The following is a 19,571-nucleotide window of genomic DNA, read 5'->3' as shown; positions in this document are numbered from 1 at the left end:
CCGCCACTCCTGACTGGGGCGAACTCCGCCTGGAGGCGATGCTGTTCCAGACCCATAGCAGTTCCTGGTAAAAGACAGGCAGCTCCCGCAGGTAGGCACGCGTACGGCCCAATTCCACAAACAGGAGCTGCGTGTCATAATTGAGGCCATGCAGCTGGCGGAAGAAATACGTCACCAGCGCACACCATCTCGGAGGATTCTCCACGTACAGGTACCTCTGCAGCCTCTGAAGATGGAAAGTCGCCGCCCGGGTGCGAAGGCACACCAGCGCCTGACCGCCCTCCCTAAGCGGGAGACTCAGAACCGCGGCAGAGACCCAGTGCTTCCTTTTGTCCCAGAGGAAGTCGATGAGCTTCTTCTGCATCTTGGCCACAAACGCAGGGGGAGCGACCAGGTCCGGACCAGATGCTGAGACAAGTGTAATGCAGTAGAGGGCGCTATTCTGAGTTTGGGGCTCAGGCATTTTTTTAAATTAATATTGAACAATTTATTTACAGTTAATGACATTACAGAGCCCAGGTCTCAGCTCTTTGTACAAAGTCACAAGCCATCATTCCCTACAAGGCAGGGGTCTCACACACAATTATATAAACATGAGTACTAAACACAATAAGCTTGATCCAAGTAGTCACTTCAATCACTCTCTCCCAGAGTGAGTTTGTCAAACAGGTCCTCTCCCAGGCCATTCTCAGGGGGTTCCCAGTCTCTTCAAGTTGGTGATGTGATCTCCAAGCTTCTTGATCATCTTCGCCTGTTCATCCAAATAGTGGGTCTCCAGGAAGTCACACAAGTGAGGGTCGGCGCTCCCAGTGGAGAGTTTGTGCAGATCCAGCAGACTCTGGTCGACATTCTTCTCCATCTGCAGAGCTCTCGGCATCGCCTCCAGAGCATTGCTCCACTCATCCTGCTCTGGTTTCTTGATGGCCACCAAGATGATTCGGCCTCTGTGCCGATTCTGGAACTTCCTCAGTTTCTCAGCGTGCTCCTGTTCCTCGTGTGACTGCTCCTTGAAGAACTCGGCAAAGTGACGCGGGGCAACGTCATCCCGGCCAAAGGAGAAGGACTGTCGATTTTTCAAATGGCTCTCCCTCCTTCCAAACACATGTTGTTGATTTCTCTTTGTCTCCCCTCTCACTCTCCTGCAATGGAGGCCATTTGGAGAGGCAGTGATGGAATTGGCTTCCCTCTGGTCTTTCTCTCTCCTCTCCTCTTCTCTCTCTCTTGGCACCTCAGTAGCAGCAACAGTAGTGGTGGTCTCCACTCTGCCCTCTGTCTCTCTGGCTCCTCCTCCTGGTCACAGAGAGCGACCAATCCTCTCCTCCCCTCTCCTTGCTGAGACGGCTCGAGGCAGTTGTTCCTCTTTTGACTGGCTGATTAACAAATCAACTGTAACTTAAGAAAACATCAAACAAAACTAACAAGTCAAATAAAGACTCTAATATAATATCAAATCAAGATATTGTTGGCCGGGGTGATGATGCACTCCAGTCCCTGTGGTGCCCACCCGTCGCGGAAGGCCTCTTTGTGTGCTGGCAGACACCACGTGCTCCATCTCCAGGGCCACCCAGGCGCGAACATAGCCGCAGAAGAGAGGCAGGCAATCGGGCCGAACGACCCCCTCGACCACCTGCTGCCTAAACCTCTAAATGACTATTTTCACCAGGCCCAGGAGCAGTCCCACGAGGAGGTCCATCAACCTGCCCACTCCCCTCCGCACCGGGTGACCAACTGGTACCACAACATGACAGCCACCAGCTGGTTTATGACCAGCGCTCGACCCCTGTAGGACAACACTCGGAGCAGTCCTGTCCAGCGTCCCAGGTGAGCTGTGACTTTGGCCTCCAGCTCTTGCCAGGTCGCCGGCCAGGCACCCTCAGTGGGGCTGAGGTAGACTCCCAAGTAGAGGAGGTGTGTTGTGCTCCAGGCGAAGGGCCTGAACTCCTCCGGCAAGGAGTCCACCCACCACTGACCCACCTGGAGCCCGGAGCATTTCTCCCAGTTGATCCTGGCGGAGGATGCGTCCGAGTAAATCTGCTGGCATTCTCGCATCCTCCGCAAGTCGATGGGATCCGTGAACATGAGGAGCACATCATCGGCGTAAGCCGAGAGGACGACATCCACGCCCGGCCCTTGCAGAGCCAGTCCCGTCAAACTCTTCCGCAAGAGGTGCAGGAAAGGCTCCACGCAGACGGCATATAACTGACTGGACATGGGGCATCCCTGACGCACCCTCCTCCCGAAGCGAAGGGGCGCCGTCAAAGACCCATTAACTTTAATCAGACACTCCGCGGTGGCGTACAGAAGTTGGATCCGGGCGGCAAAATGCATCCCGAACCCAAATGCACGCAGAGTCCGGAAGAGATACTCGTGATCCACCCTGTCGAATGCCTTCTCCTGATCCAGGGAAAGGAAGGCGACTGACTGACCAGCCCTCTGGGAATGGTGGACCAGATGCTGAGACAAGTGGAATGCAGCAGAGGGCGCTCTTCTGAGTTTGGGGCTCAGGCCTGTTAGTGGAGCAGTGCAGAGGGAACTTTACTCTGCACTGGGCTTTACTACCTCCGCACTGCACTGGAGGGGCAGCACAGAGTTTTAGACTCGAGTCTCTGGAGTGGGACTTCAACCCACAACCTTCTGACTCAGAGGAGAGAGTGCTGCCGCCTGAGCCACGGCTGACACTCTGTATCTAACCCGTGCTGTACCTGCCCTGGGAGTGTTTGATGGGACAGTGCAGAGTGAGCTTCACTCTGTATCTAACCCGTGCTGTACCTGCCCTGGGAGTGTTTGATGGGACAATGTAGAAGGAGCTTTAATCTGTATCTAACCCATGCTGTACCTGCCCTGGGAGTGTTTGACGGGACAGTGTAGAAGGAGCTTCACTCTGTATCTAACCCGTGCTGTACCTGCCCTGGGAGTGTTTGACAGGACAGTGTAGAGGGAGCTTTACTCTGTATCTAACCCGTGCTGTACCTGCCCTGGGAGTGTTTGATGGGACAGTGTAGAGGGAGTTTTACTCTGTATCTAACCTGTGCTGTACCTGCCCTGGGAGTGTTTGATGGGACAGTGTAGAGGGAGCTTTACTCTGTATCTAACCCGTGCTGTATCTGCCCTGGGAGTGTTTGATGGGACAGTGTAGAGGGAGCTTTACTCTGCATCTAACCCGTGCTGTACCTGCCCTGGGAGTGTTTGATGGGACAGCGTAGAGGGAGATTTACTCTGTATCTAACTTATGCTATACCTGCCCTGGAAGTGTTTGATGGGACAGTGTACAGGAAGCTTTACTCTGTATCTAACCCGTGCTGTACCTGCCCTGGGAGTGTTTGATGGGACAGTGCAGAGGGAGCTTTACTCTGTATCTAACCCGTGCTGTACCTGCCCTGGGAGTGTTTGATGGGACAGCGTAGAGGGAGCTTTACTCTGTATCTAACCCATGCTGTATCTGCCCTGGGAGTGCTTGATGGGACAGTGTAGAGGGAGATTTACTCTGTATCTAACCTGTGCTATACCTGCACTGGGAGTGTTTGATGGGACAGTGTACAGGAACCTTTACTCTGTATCTAACCTATGCTGTACCTGCCCTCGGAGTGTTTGATGGGACAATGTAGAGGGAGCTTTACTCTGTATCTAACCTGTGCTGTACCTGCCCTCATGAGCAAATTTGGCTAGGGTAAATAAAATCAGAGAGTTAAATGCGTGGCTCAGAGACTGGTGTGGGAGAAATGGGTTTTGCTTCTTGGGACACTGGCACCAGTGCTGGGACAGGAGAGAGCTTTTCCGTTGGGATGGACTTCACTTGGCCAGTGCTGTGACTAGAATCCTGGTGAATCGAATAACTAGTGCTGTAGAGAGGGCTTTAAACTAATTAGTGGGGGGGAGGTTTCAAGAGAGCGAAAAATTAAAATGTTAGCGGAGAAGGCAATAGAGCAAGGTAGCAGTGGGGGAATTAAAAACCAGAGTGTGTCAGGAAGGGACAGAATATATAAAGATAAAAGTAAAGTAGTAAAGGGGGTAAAAGCAGGAATAAATTGTCACAAAACATATTTAAAAATTCTTTATCTGAATGCACGCAGCATTCGTAACAAAATAGACGAGTTGACGGTACAAATAACGACACATGGGTATGATCTGGTGGCCATTCTGGAGACATGGCTGCAGGGTGACCATGACTGGGAACTAAACATCCAGGGGTATTTGATTATTAGGAAGGACAGACAGGAAGGAAAAGGAGGTGGGGTGGCTGTGTTAATAAAGGATGGAATCACTGCAATAGTGAGAAATGATATTGGGTCAAAGGATCAGGATAGTGAAACGGTTTGGGTGGAAATAAGGAATAATAAGGGGAAAAAGTCACTAGTGGGCGTAGTCTATAGGCCTCCTAACAGCTGCAACTCTATTGGTCGGAGTATAAATCAGGAAATAGTTGGGGCTTGTAATAAGGGAACAGCTATAATCATGGGAGATTTTAACTTTCATATTGACTGGACAAATCAAATTGGGCAGGGCAGCCTTGAAGAAGAGTTCATAGAGTGCATTAGGGACGGGTTCCTTGAGCAGTATGTTACTGAACCAACCAGGGGGCAGGCAATCTTAGATTTGGTCCTGGGTAATGAGACAGGATTAATAAAAAATGTCCTAGTAAAGGATCCCCTTGGAATGAGTGACCATAACATGGTTGAATTCCAAATTCAGTTGGAGGGTGAGAGAGTTGGATCTCAAACCAGCGTACTGAGCTTAATTAAAGGAGACTATGAAGGTATGAGAGCAGAGTTGACTAAAGTGGACTGGGAAAATAGATTATGGTGTAAGACAGTACATGAGCAGTGGTGTACATTCAAGGAGATATTTCACAACTTTCAAGAAAAATATATTCCACTGAGGAAAAAGGGGCATAAAAGAAAAGACAGCCATCCGTGGCTAAGTAAAGTAATAAAGGATAGTATCCGACTGAAAACAAGGGCATATAAAGTAGCCAAATCTAGTGGGAGGATAGAAGATTGGGAAGCATTTAAAAGGCAGCAAAGAATAACTAAAAGATTAATTAAGAAAGGGAAGATAGATTATGAAAGTAAACTAGCAAAAAATATATAAACAGATAGTAAGAGTTTATACAGTTATATAAAAAGAAAAAGGGTGGCTAAAGTGAATGTTGGTCCCTTAGAGGAAGAGACTGGGAAATTAGTAGTGGGGAACATGGAGATGGCAAATACGCTGAACAAATATTTTGTATCAGTCTTTACAGTGGAGGACACTAAAAATATCCCAACACTGAACAAACAGGGGGCTATGGGGGGGTGGGGGGGGAGAGCTAAACACGAATAAAATCAATAAGGAGGTGGTACTCGGTAAGATAATGGGACTTAAGGCAGATAAGTCCCCTGGACCTGATGGCTTACACCCTCGGGTCTTGAGAGAAGTAGTGGTAGGGATTGCGGATGCATTGGTGGTAATTTTCCAAAACTCCCTGGATTCAGGAAAGGTCCCAGCAGATTGGAAAACTGCTAATGTAATGCCCTTATTTAAAAAGGGAGGTAGACAAAAGGCTGGAAACTATAGACCAGTTAGCCTAACATCTGTGGTTGGTAAAATGTTGGAGTCCATTATTAAGGAAGCAGTAACAGGATATTTGGATAAGCATAATTTAATCGGACAGTCAGCATGGTTTTATGAAGGGGAAATCATGTTTGACAAATTTGCTCGTATTCTTTGAGGACGTAACAAACAGGGTGGATAAAGGGGAACCAGTGGATGTGGTGTATTTGGACTTCAAAAAGGCATTTGACAAGGTGCCACACAAAAGATTACTGCACAAGAAAAAAAATCACGGGATTGGGGGTAATATACTGGCATGGGTGGAAGATTGGCTATCTAACAGAAAACAGAGAGTTGGGATAAATGGTTCATTCTCGGGTTGGCAATCAGTAACTGGTGGTGTTCCGCAGGGGCCAGTGCTGGGACCCCAACTCTTTACAATCTATATTAACGATTTGGAGGAGGGGACCAACTGCAACGTATCCAAATTTGCCGACAATACAAAGATGGGAGGGAAAGCAGTGAGTGAGGAGGACATAAATAACCTGCAAAAGGACATAGACAGGCTAAGTGAGTGGGCAGAAATTTGGCAGATGGAGTATAAGGGCAGCATGGTGGCATAGTGGTTAGCACTGTTGCCTCACAGCGCCAGGGACCCGGGTTCAAATCCGGCCTCGGGCGACTGTCTGTGTGGAGTTTGCACGTTCTCCCCGTGTTTGCGTGGGTTTTCTCCGGGTGTTCCGGTTTCCTCCCACAGTCCAAATATGTGCAGGTTAGGTTGATTGGCTATGATAAATTGACCCTTAGTGTTAGGGGGATTAAATATGTGGGGTTACGGGAATAGGGTGGGATATGTGTTGGTGTAGGGGTTACGGGGATCGGGTGGGATATGCGTCGGTGCAGGCTCGATGGGCTGAAATGGCCTCTATCTGCACTGTGGGGTTTCTGTGTGATTCTGTGTTTCTGTGTAATGTTGGAAAGTGTGAGGTTATGCACTTTGGCAGAAAAAATCGAAGAGCAAGTTATTATCTAAATGGAAAAAAAACTGCAAAGTGCTACAGTACAAAGGGATCTGGGGGTCCTGGTGTATGAAACACAGAAGGTTAGTATGCAGGTACAGCAGGTGATCAGGAAGGCCAATGGAATCTTGGCTTTTATTGCAAGGGGGATGGAGTATAAAAGCAGGGAAGTCTTGCTGCAGTTATACAGGGTATTGGTGAGGCCACACCTGGAATACTGCATGCAGTTTTGGTTTCCATATTTAAGAAAACATATACTTGCTCTCGAAGTAGTTCAGAGAAGGGTCACTTGGTTGATTCCGGAGATGAGGGGGTTAACTTATGAGGAAAGGTTGAGTAGGTTGGGCCTCTACTCATTGGAATTCAGAAGAATGAGAGGCGATCTTATCGAAACATATAAGATTGTGAGGGGGCTTGATCGGGTGGATGCGGTGAGGATGTTTCCACTGAGGGGTGAGACTCGAACTAGGGGGCATAATCTAAGAATAAGGGGCTGCCCTTTCAAAACTGAGATGAGGAGAAACTTCTTCACTCGGAGGGTAGTAAATCTATGGAATTTGCTACCTCAGAGAGCTGTGGAAGCTGCGACATTAAATAAATTTAAAACAGAGATAGACAGTTTCCTAACTGATAAGGGAATTAGGGGTTACGGGGAGCAGGCAGGGAAGTGGACGTGAGTCTAGGTTCAGATCAGCCATGATCCTATTGAATGGCGGAGCAGGCCCAAGGGGCCGTATGGCCTACTCCTGCTCCTACTTCTTATGTTCTTATGTTTGGACCCGTCTGTTGACCGCCTCCTGAACTCTTGCTAATTCAGGGAATTTAGTCCATCTGTGACCAGACTATAACATCAAGCCCATCTGGCTATCACACCTATATGCTCCGTGAGGTTATTATCAGATTCACACCCAGACGTTGTGCCTTCACTTGTCTGGCACTTCATCCCATAACACGGGTACAGGGGCTCAGTAATGTTTCATTCATCAGAAAAAGACAAAGTACAACAACATACTGGTCAGATTAACAGAATCTCAGCATAGTTATGGGGCCATCAATATAATAGTCATTAATAAATCCAGGAGGGAATTCAGGAGAAACTTCTTTACCCAGAGAGTGATGAGAATGGGGAACTCGCTACCACAGGGAGTAGTTGAGGCCAATGGTATCGATGTATTTAAGCCAGATAAACATAGGAGGATATGTCGGAGGAGGCTCGCGTGGAGCATAAACCCCGGCTTGGACCAGTTGGGCCGAATGGCCTGTTTCTGTGCTGTACATTCGATGTAATAACATGAACAGTCCACCGGCGCGCTCGAGGCCTTCCGTGACCGGTGGGTACCGGAGGGACTGGCGTGCATCATCACCACCAAAAATAGAATTTTAATTTCATTTAAGTTTCCTTTGAACTTTTTTTTGTTATGTTACAGGTTTTATTGGTTGTGATGGTTGACTTTTAATAGGCAATTGCCTGTGATAAGGAGAAAAACAAAAATAACATTAACAGTCAAATCAAGGGAATCATCAGCACAACAGATTGAAAGATTAAACAGCAGTACAAGAATTTATAAAACATTCATCCATTCCACGTTCATGTCACCCCAGCTGTCTACATGGCCCTGCGCTAAAGAACAGTGTGAACTCGCTGGTGACTCAGCAGGTCATTGGAGCTTTTAAAGCTCTTCCCACAGTCAGAACATATAAACGGCCTCTCATCAGTGTGAACAAGCTGGTGTGCCAGCAGGTTGTTGGACTGCAAGAATCCCTTCCCCCACACAGAGCAGGGCCTGGACAGACTAGATGCAGGAAGGATGTTTCTGATGGCTGGGGATTCCAGAACCAGGGGTCATAGTCTAAGGATAAGGGGGTAAGCCATTTAGGACTGAAATGAGGAGGAATTTCTTCACCCAGAGAGTGGTGAACCTGTGGAATTCTCTGCCACAGAGGGCGGTGGAGGCCAGTTCATTAAATATATTCAAGAAAGAGTTGGATATATTTCTTAAGGCTAAAGGGATCAAGGGATATGGGGAGAGGGCAGGAACAGGGTACTGAATTTGAATGATCGGCCATGATCTCATTGAATGGCGGAGCAGGCTCGAAGGGCCGAATGGCCGACTCCTGCTCCTATCTTCTATGTTTCTATGTTTTCTATGTTACCAAGCAATTGCATTGTGTTTGTATTGAACTTGGAGAATAAGGGGAGTCGAAATGTCTGCTAAGAACCAGTAAAGCCAATATTAAGAATTGAATGAAGAATCTTCGGTAAGAATGACATCAAATGGAAACCATTGCTGTCATTGATTTTACGATGGTTTTTGGAACATTTAAAGGTAGAGAAATAATTATGCATGCAATAGTTGAATTGACAGTAAAATAGAAAGCATTCGAAAGCGGTATCAATAAAGACAATTAGCTGACATCAGCAGAGAACATCAAAGAAGAAACCACTGCCAAAAGGGTATAAAAATAAGACCTTTTTAACAGAAAGTCAGAACACGTTGAACGGGCAAAGCATTTCTCAACTTTCCAGAGGCATCTCTGTAAGTCTTTAACTGAGTCTCGGGAAGTCAGATTGATTTTGGTGGATGTTCTGGATTTAGAAATAAGTAAGAAATAAGAAATGTAACAAAGTAAAGATTTGAAAATAAGGATCTCTGAGAAATAAGGAATGTAAGCTAATTGTATTTTGATTTGTTAATGTTGCGACTGATTCAACAGATGTTAACTGAATGTCAGCTCTTAAATAAAACTATATACTTTTAGAATAGTCTCAAAGAGTAATTCTGTATAGACTCGTGAACCCACAAAATCTGTACACAATTTTGTAAGGAGTTGCAGAATTCTGGGGGGTATTCCAGACCCTCATAATATCCAGAAGGTTACATAAGAACATAAGAAATAGGAGCAGGAGTAGGCCAATCGGCCCCTCGAGCCTGCTCCGCCATTCAATAAGATCATGGCTGATCTGATCCTAACCGCCAATCCACTATCACAGAACCATCTCCTGAATCTAACAGAATTAGACACACGAAATAGGAGCAGGATCAGGCTACAGTCTAGTTCAACATATTAAAAGTACTATCCGGAGGATGGTAACATCTTTAGTCATTCCATTCCTTTAGGGAGAGATAGTCTGAACCTTTAGACCCATTTAAGCATCTTATGTAATTCGGCTATCTCCAAGTTAAATTGAGAGTGAACGTCTGGGGAATACGCCTGATCTGGGACAGCCCAAAAGGGCTAGGACAGTAATTATCCCTTCAGACGGGGCCTCAGTTCAACGTCGCATCTGAAAGATGGCACCTCTGACAGAGCAGCTCTCCCTCAATACTGCCCTGGAATGTGAGCCTAGATTAAGTGCTCAAGTTTCCAGAGTGGGACTCAAACCCACGACCTTCTGACTCTAGAGGTGAGAGTGTCACCCACTGAGACGAGGCTGACCCCTCTTAAACTCCAGCCTAGTTACTGGGGTTATCAGCATCTTCAAACCGCCCCCGCCCCCCCCAACCCCATAATTGCCATTATTAACACAGAACAGTCCTTCATGTGATTAACAGCAGAATGGGACCAGTGCACTCAGGTGTGAAATCGCTGGTGTCTCAGCAGGTCAGATGAACTGGTGAATCCCTTTTCACACACGGAGCAGGGGAACGGCCTCTTCCCGGTGTGGGTGAACTGGTGATTCCTAAGATTGGATGAGTGCGTAAACCGCTTCCCGCAGTGAGAGCAGCTGAACGGCCTCTCCCCGGTGTGGATGCGTCGATGCTGCTTCAGGCCCTTGGAGCATTTGAAACTCTTGTCGCAGTCGGAACATTTAAACGGCCTCTCGTTAGTGTGAACCAGCTGGTGTTCCCGCAGAGAGGTGAGACGAGTGAATCCTTTCCCGCACTCGGAGCAGGTGAATGGCCTCTCGTCAGTGTGAACCAGCTGGTGTCTCAGCAGGGTGGAGGAGAGAGTGAATCCCTTCCCACACACAGAGCAGGTGAACTGCCTCTCCCCAGTGTGAACTCGCTGGTGTTTGGTCAGAGCCCCGGAGATTTTAAAACTCTTCCCACAGTCAGAACATGTAAACGGTCTCTCATCAGTGTGAACAAGCTGGTGTCTCAGCAATTTGGATGAAACAGAGAATCCCTTCCCACACACAGAGCAGGGAAATGGCCTCTCCTCGGTGTGAACTCGCTGGTGTGTGGTCAGATCCACGGAGCATTGAAAGCTCTTCCCACAGTCAGAACATTTAAACGGCCTCTCATCAGTGTGAAGTAGATGGTGTCGCTCCAGGTCTGTGGAGCTTTTAAAGCTCTTTTGACACACAGAACATTTAAAGGCTCTCAAATCAGTGTGAACAAGCTGGTGTCTCAGCAATTTGGATGAAACAGAGAATCCCTTCCCACACACAGAGCAGGGAAATGGCCTCGCCCCAGTGTGAACTCGCTGGTGTTCCTTCAGAACCCCGGAGCTTTTAAAACTCTTCCCGCAGTCAGAACATTTAAACGCTCTCTCATCAGAGTGAGCTTGCTGGTGTCTCAGCAGGTGGGATGGATGAACAAATCCCTTCCCACACACGGAGCAGGTGAACGGACTGTCCCCGGTGTGCCTGCGCCGATGAACATCTGACGCAGATGGGGAACTGAATCTCTTCCCGCTGTCCCCACCTTTACCCGGTTTCTCCCCGGTGTGACGGTGCACGTGTCTCGCCAAGGCAGGCAATCGGCTGAAGGCGAGTCCACACACGGAACACGTGTGCGGTTTGTCTGCGCTGCGATCGCTGCTCTCTCCTTCCATGTGAAAAGGCCGATGATATTCAGGTCCTGATGAATCGAGTGACTCTGTCAAATCTTCACGTCGTGTTTGTTCTGAGCTTCCTGTCTGTAAATGCTCCATTTCTAAAACCCTGTAAAAGGAGTGTAGAAAGTAGTAAGAGGGAGAATGTTGTCTCATGTCGCTCTTTCCCAGCTCAGGGGCAGTGAAGCTGATTTTCAGGCTCCAGTTGCTGTCCCCAGGTGAGAGCAGCTCAGTCAGCACAGAGCTGGGGCTGGAATCTGGGAGAGGGGCCGCAGGCAGCACAGAGCTGGAGCTGGAATCTGGGAGAGGGGCCGCAGGCAGCACAGAGCTGGGGCTGGAATCTGGGAGAGGGGCAGCAGGCAGCACAGAGCTGGAGCTGGAATCTGGGAGAGGGGCCGCAGGCAGCACAGAGCTGGGGCTGGAATCTGGGAGAGGGGCAGCAGGCAGCACAGAGCTGGAGCTGGAATCTGGGAGAGGGGCCGCAGGCAGCACAGAGCTGGGGCTGGAATCTGGGAGAGGGGCCGCAGGCAGCGGGCCTGGCAAAGGGGCAATCACTGATTGAATAATAAACAGGGGTAAGGGGACACTAACCTCACATCAGATATGTCTATAGCTTAAGTAGATAGATTTTAAGCCAAACGATGGGACCGATGGCTGCAATTCCTGTGCCATGCGGGAACTCCAGGATGCTTCACGTGTCCTGGTGAACCGCGTGTGCAGGAAGCGCCTCCCATGGCTGGAACTCGAGCTTAGGGTCTCTGAGCTTGGGGAGCGGCTGGAGTCACTGCCGGGCAGACGGGAGGCTGAGAGTTTCCTGGAGCGCACGTTCCAGGAGGTGGTCACCCCGCAGCCACAGAGGCTTCGTGGGAATTGTAACTGGGTGGCCACCCAGCAGGGTTTGAGGCGGCAAGGCAGTGCAGGAATCCCCCGGGAGTTTTCAGTGCTGAATCCCGGTGAGGGTGACGACACCTCGGGGGGAGTGCAGTCCAGAGCGCATCCACTGCACTGTGGGGCAAGGCCAATTTCAGTGGGATGAGAATGGATCTGGCCCGGGTAAATTGGAATCAAAGATTGGCAGGAAAAACTGTAGAGGAACAATGGGCTGCCTTTAAAGAGGAAATAATTCAGGTACAGTCGAGGTACATTCCCACTAAGGGGAAATGTAGGGCAACTAAAGTCAGAGCTCCCTGGATGACGAAAGAGATAGAGAGCAAGATGAAGCAGAAAAAGAGCGTGTATGACAGATGTCAGGTCGAGAATACATCGGAGAATCAGGCTAAATATAGAAAGTTCAGAGGAGAAGTGAAAAAGAAAATACGAGGGGCAAAGAGAGGGTATGAGAATAGAATGGCAGCTAACATAAAAGGTAATCCAAAAGTCTTCTATAGGCAGATAAATAGTAAACGGGTAGTAAGAGGAGGGGTGGGGCCGATTAGGGACCAAAAAGGAGACCTACGCACGGAGGCAGAGGGTAAGGCCGAGGTACTAAATCAGTACTTTGCATCTGTCTTCACCAAGGAAGATGCTGCCATAGACATAGTGAAGGAGGAGGTCGAGGAGATACTGGATGGGAGAAAATTGATAAAGACAAGGTACTAGAAAGGCTGGCTGTACTTAAAGTAGATAAGTCACCAGGACCGGATGGGAAGCATCCTAGTACGCTGAGGGAAGTGAAGGAAGAAATTGCGGAGGTACTGGCCATAACCTTCCAAATCCTCATTAGAAACTGGGGTGGTGCCAGAGGACTGGAGAATTGCAAATGTTTCATCCTTGTTCAAAAAAGGGTGCAAGGACAAACCCAGCAACCACGGGCCAGTCAGTTTGACCTCGGGAGTGGGGAAACTTTTAGAAACAAAAATCAGGGACAAAATTAACAGTGTGGATTAATTAAGGAAAGCCAGCATGAATTTGTTAAAGGCAAATCGTGTTTAACCAACTTGATGGAGTTTTTTGATGAGGTAACAGAGAGGGTTGATGAGGGCAATGCGGTTGACGTGGTGTGCATGGATTTCCAAAAGGCGTTCGACAAAGTGCCAAATAATAGGCTTACCAGTAAAGTTGAATCCCATGGAATAAAAGGGGCAGTGGCTGCATGGATAGGGAATTGGCTAAGTGACAGGAAACAGTGAGTAGTGGTGAACGGTTGTTTTTCGGACTGGAGGAAGTTACACAGTGGTGTTCCCCAGGGGTCGGTTCTAGGACCACTGCTTTTCTTGATCTATATTAAAGACTTGGATGTGGGTGTACGAGGCACAATTTCAAAATTTGCAGATGACACAGAACTTGGAAGTATAGTGAACAGTGAGGAAGATAGTGATAGACTTCAAGTGGACATAGACAGGCTGGTGGAATGGGCGGACACGTGACAGATTAAATTTAATGCAGAAAAATGTGAAGTGATATATTTTGGTAGAAAGAATGAGGAGAGGAAATCTAAACTAAAGGGTACAATCCTAAAGTGGGTGCATGAACAGAGAGACCGAGGGGTATATGTGCACAAATCATTGAAGGTGGCAGGGCAGGTTGAGAAAGCAGTTAAAAAAGCTTACGGGAACCTGGGCTTCATGAATCGAGGTATAGAGTACAAAAGTGTTGAAATTATGATGAAACTTTATAAAACACTAGCTCGGCCTCAACTGGAGTATTGTGTCCAATCCTGGGCACCGCACTTTAGGAAGGATGTGAAGGCCTTAGAGAGGGTGCAGAAAAGATTTACAAGAATGATTCCAGGGATGAGGGATTTCAGTTACATTGATAGACTGGAGAAGCTGGGGTTGTTCTCCTTGGAGCAGAGAAGATTGAGAGGAGATTTGATAGAGGTGTTCAAAATCAAGAGGGGTCTGGACAGAGTAGATAGAGAGAAACTCTTCCAATTGGCAGAGGGGTCGAGAACCAGAGGACACAGATTTAAGGTGATTGACAAAAGAACCAAAGGTGACATGAGGAAAAACTTTTTTACGCAGCGAGTGGTTAGGATCTGGAATGCACTGCCTGAAAGGGTGGTGGAGGCAGATTCAATCACCGCTTTCAAAAGGGAATTGGATAAGTACCTGAAAGAGAAATATTGCAGGACTTCAGATTCCTGGGGCAGGAGGGACCAGTTCTGGGGCAGGAGGGACCTGTCCAAGGTGGACAGGTTGCACCTCAACAGAGCTGGGACCAATGTCCTCATGGGACGGTTAACTAGTGCTGTGGGGGAGGGTTTAAATTAATTTGACAGGGGGATGGGCACCAGGATGAAACATTCGAGAGGAGAAACAAGGTGAAGAGAGGACTGGGAGAGACAAGTAGCACTAGAGGGACAGAATTGCTGGTCATCTTCCAAAATTCGATAGACTCTGGAACAGTTCCCATGGATGTTCTTGCCATGGAGGGAGTGCAGCGAAGATTCACCAGACTGATACCTGGGATGGCAGGAATGACGTATGAGGAGAGATTGGGTCGATTGAGCTTATACTCACTGGAGTTTAGAAGAATGAGAGGGTATCTCAGCGAAACGTATAACATTCTATATCATTGAATGGCGGAGCAGGCTTGAGGGGCCGAATGCTCCTATCTTCTATGTTTCTATGTTCAGACTCAGACAAATGTTAGGGAGAGGGATGGAGTCAGTGGCTCGGGAACGGAGGTTGTGGGGTGTCTGTCCCTTTAACTACAATTCATAGAATTATAGAAATTTACAGCACAGGAGGAGGCCATTCGGCCCATCGTGTCCGTGCCGGCCGACAAAGAGCTATCCACCCTAATCCCACTTTCCAGCACTTGGTCCGTAGCCTTGTAGGTTACGGCACTTCAAGTGCATATCCAAGTACTTTTTAAATGTGATGAGGGTCTCTGGCTCTACCACCCTTTCAGGCAGTGAGTTCCAGACCCCCACCACCCACTGGGTGAAAACATTTCTCCTCAAATCCCCTCTAAACTTCCGACCAATTACTTTAAATCTGTGCCCCCTGGTTATTGATCTGTCTGCTAAGGGAAATAGGTCCTTCCTATCCACTCTATCTAGGCCCCTCATAATTTTATACACCTCAATCAGGTCTCCCCTCAGCCTCCTCTGTTCCCCAGCCTCTCCAATCTTTCCTTGCAGCTAAAATTCTCTAGTCCTGGCAACATCCTCGTAAATCTCCCGTCTCGAGCAGTCACATCTTTCCTGCAATGGGGACGACTAGAACTGCATGCGGTGGCCTAACTGATGTTTTTGTACAGTTCAAGCAGAACCTCCCTGCTCTTACATGATACAGAAAGAGAGAGGCACTGCCCCTTTAAAGACCTGGGGTCACATAGAAGACAGGAGCAGGAGTAGGCCATTCGGCCCCTCGAGCCTGCTCCGCCATTCAATGAGATCATGGCTGATCATCCAAACTCGGTACCCTGTGGTACCCCACTAGTCACTGCCTGCCACTCAGAAAAAGACCTGTTTCTTCCAACTCTTCGCTTTCTGTCTGCCCAACAGTTCTCCATCCAAGTCAATACCTTGCCCACAATCCCATGCGCCTTAACCTTACACGCTGTCGAACGCCTTTTGGAAATCCATGTACACCACGTTAACCGCATTGCCCTCATCAACCCTCTCTGTTACCTCATCAAAAACCTCAATCAGAATCAGAGCGGTTGGGCCCGGCGGATGTGTGGCCAGAGCCCCGGCACCAGGAAACCCAGGGTGCAGCGCCTCCCCCATCCGAGCCGCCGCTTCCCGGTTTCTTCAGCTGGTTCCACCGAGTCCGACTCGGGACAAAGGACAGGAGCCAGGCTCCCAGAATGGCCCACGGCCCCGGGGAGCATGCGCACTCTCAGCGTGGAAATCAGTGCGTTGGATAGAGCGGTTTCTGGGGCGCGGGGAACTGTGGGTGCTGCGGCCGCCATTAGTCAGCGGCTGTCGGGAAGAGTTTTATTGCAGGTGACGGAAGTCGGTCCCTGGCCACCTGTGTAGGTCTTTTTGTTGCAGCAGTTTGAGCTGGAGTGGAGATGGAGGAGAAGCTGCTGGGTTTTCGATGGAATCTGGAACAGTACCCATGGATTGGAGGGTAGCTACTGTTAGCCCATTATTCAAAAAAGGTGGTAGAGAGAAAACGGGGAATTATAGACCGGTAAGCCTGACATCGGTAGTGGGGAAAATGCTAGAGTCCATTATAAAAGATGTAATAGCAGAGCACTTGGAAAACAGTGACAGGATCGGACAAAGTCAACATGGATTCACAAAAGGTAAATTGTGCTCGACTAATCTACTGGAATTTTTTGAGGATGTAACTGGTAAAATAGATAAGGGCGAACCAGTGGATGTGGTGTATTTGGACTTTCAGAAGGCTTTCGATAAGGTCCCGCATAAGAGATTAGCGTGTAAAGTTAAGGCACATGGGATTGGGGGTAAGGTACTGACTTGGATAAAGAACTGGTTGGCAGACAGGAAGCAAAGAGTTGGAATAAACGGCTCTTTTTCCGAATGGCAGGCAGTGACTAGTGGGGTACCACAGGGATCGGTCCTAGGAACCCAGCTATTCACAATATATATAAATAGTCTAGACGAGGGAACTAGATGTAATATCTCCAAGTTTGCAGACGACACAAAGCTGGGTGGGCGTGTGTGCTGTGAGGAGGATTACGAGAAACTCCAGTATGATTTGGACAGGTTGGGTTATTGGGCAGAAACATGGCAGATGCAATATAACGTGGATAAATGCGAGGTTATCCACTTTGGTGTCAAAAACAGGAAGGCAGATTATTTTCTGAATGGCAATAGATTGGGAGAAGGGGAAGTGCAACGAGACCTGGGTGTCCTTGTGCACCAGTCGCTGAAGGTAAGCATGCAGGTGCAGCAGGCGGTTAAAGAAGGCAAATGGTATGTTGGCCTTCGTAGTGAGAGGGTTTGAGTACAGGAACAAGGATGTCTTGCTGCAGTTATACAGGGCCTTGGTGAGACCACACCTTGAGTATTGTGTGCAGCTTTGGTCGCCTTATCTGAGGAAGGATGTTCTTGCCATGGAAGGTGTCCAGCGAAGATTCACCAGGCTGATACCTGGGATGGCAGAAATGACGTACGAGGAGAGATTGGGTCGATTCGACTTGTTCTCGCTGGAGTTTAGGAGAATGAGAGGGGATCTCATTGAAACTTATAAAATTCTGGCAGGACTGAACACACTAGATGCAGGGAGGATGTTCCCGATGGTCGGAGAATCCAGAACCAGGCCTCACAGTCTAAGGATAAGGGGTAGGCCTTTTAGGACAGAAATGAGGAGGAATTTCTTCACCCAGAGAGTGGTGAACCTGTGGAATTCTCTACCACAGAAGGCAGTAGAGGCCAATTCATTAAATATATTCAAGAAGGAGTTGGATATATTTCTTAAGGCTAAAGGGATCAAGGGGTATGGGGAGAAAGCACGGACCGAGTACTGAACTTGGATGATCAGCCATGATCTCATTGAATGGCGGAACAGGCTCGAGGGGCCAAATGGCCTACTCCTGCTCCTATCTTCTACATTTCTATGTTTCTATCTCTTATGTGGGACCTTAGCGAAAGCCTTCTGAAAGTGCAAATGCACCACATCCACTAGTTCTCCGTTATCTATTTTACCAGTTACATCCTCAAAAAATTCCAGTAGATTAGTCAAGCACGATTTACCTTTTGTAAATCCATGTTGACTTTGTCCGATCCGGTCACTGTTTTCCAAGTGCTCTGCTATTACATCTTTTATAATGGACTCTAGCATTTTCCCCACTACCGATGTCAGGCTTACCGGTCTGTAATTCCCCGTTTTCTCTCTACCACCTTTTTTGAACAGTGGGGTAACATTAGCTATCCTCCAATCCATGGGTACTGTTCCAGAGTCTATCGAATTTTTGAAGATGACCAGCAATGCATCTACTATTTCTAGGGCCATTTCCTTAAGTACCCTAGGATGTAGATTATCTTCTATGTTTCTATGTATTCAATCTTTCCTTGTAGCTGAAATTCTCTGGTCCTGGCAACATCCTCGTAAATCTCCCGTCTCGAGCAGTCACATCTTTCCTGCAATGGGGCGAGCACAACTGCACGCAGCACTCTAGCCGGTGGCCTAACTGGTGTTTTTTACAGTTCAAGCAGAACCTCCCTGCTCTTACATGATACAGAGAGAGGCACTGCCCCTTTGAATACCTGGGGGGCACCCATTCCCCTTTAAATGGCCAAGCATTTTTTTTTGTTGAAAAGGGGCCGCAGTCCCCTTTGACTCACCACCCCCACCCTCTCACCCACCACAAATACTCACAAGAGAGAGAGAGAGGAGGAAGAATGCTGGTCTTTGTCCCTTTAAAAGTGGCTGCCCACCAAAATGTTCACAGCACCAGGGCTCTTTGTTCTGGATAAAAGTCAAAAAGAGAAAAGGTTCACTTATTTTTAAATGAATGCAGTTGATGAATAGCCTTGCAATAAAGGTAATGCAAAGGAATAAACACTCACAAGCTGGGTTTTTTTCCACCCCTTCCCTTTAACAGCTCCTGCAGACAATGAAAGCAGGAAAGCGGCCTGCAGACAATGAAAGCAGGAAAGCGGCCTGCAGCCCACCGAGGTCCCGCCCCGCCATTGCTTGGAGGACCGTCAGCCCGCCCGGTCATCCCAGCGTTTTCCGCGCTCCTGATTGGCCGGCGCCTCGCGTCAATCACAAACCCCCTCCGATTACGCGCTGACGTCAGCACGCAACGCCCAGGGGTCGGCTGGATCGGCGCACGCCACCGCAAGGTAAAAAAAAAGACACCCAACACAAATGAGGAAAAACAAAAATAATAATAATCGCACTTTAGAGGGGAGGAGGTTGGGGAATTAATGAGTGTTTTCAATTTGTTTCGGAAATAAAAAAATATTTGAAAAGCTTCCCAACGGTGCGAGGCGGGCTGCGCATGCGCTCCAGCCGGCCTTTGACTCCCCCACGTGGGCCCGGGTAAAGTGTTGGGGAATCGATTTAAATCGAGGTGAGGGGGGGAGCGGAGAGCGAGATTATAAAGTAAAATACGAGAAAAACCAAACCCGAGAGTTGGGCGGGCGGGACCTCCGCGGACGCCGAACGGAGCAGATTGAGCCGCGCGGGGTGGCGGAGTGAGCCGGAGCAATGTGATTCTGACTGACGGGAGCGCTGACCAATAGGAAGAGGGCTGAGCTGGGAGGCCTGAACTGGGCGGCCTGGTCCTCCAACCAATGGCAGCACGGCAAGGGGGCGGGGCCTCCTCTCCAGCTCAGGTGCGCTGGGGCCGATTGTGACGCGCTGTCCCCAGGTG

The 19,571-nt window shown here is 48.5% G+C and overlaps 1 protein-coding gene and 1 pseudogene across 1 annotated transcript in view; one reads left to right on the top strand and one right to left on the bottom strand.

Moving 5' to 3' along the window:
- LOC147084106 (uncharacterized) overlaps nt 1–19,571 on the top strand; it is a 77,664-nt gene that overhangs the window by 17,238 nt on the left and 40,855 nt on the right. The window lies entirely within an intron of this gene.
- LOC147084107 (ferritin heavy chain B pseudogene) lies at nt 473–1,990 on the bottom strand (annotated as a pseudogene).

Source organism: Somniosus microcephalus, unplaced genomic scaffold, assembly GCF_052327205.1.
Source record: "Somniosus microcephalus isolate GS21.2 unplaced genomic scaffold, FLI_Smic_1.0 scaffold2, whole genome shotgun sequence".
NCBI classification, from domain to species: domain Eukaryota; kingdom Metazoa; phylum Chordata; class Chondrichthyes; order Squaliformes; family Somniosidae; genus Somniosus; species Somniosus microcephalus.
This window is presented reverse-complemented; position numbering and strand designations above follow the sequence as displayed.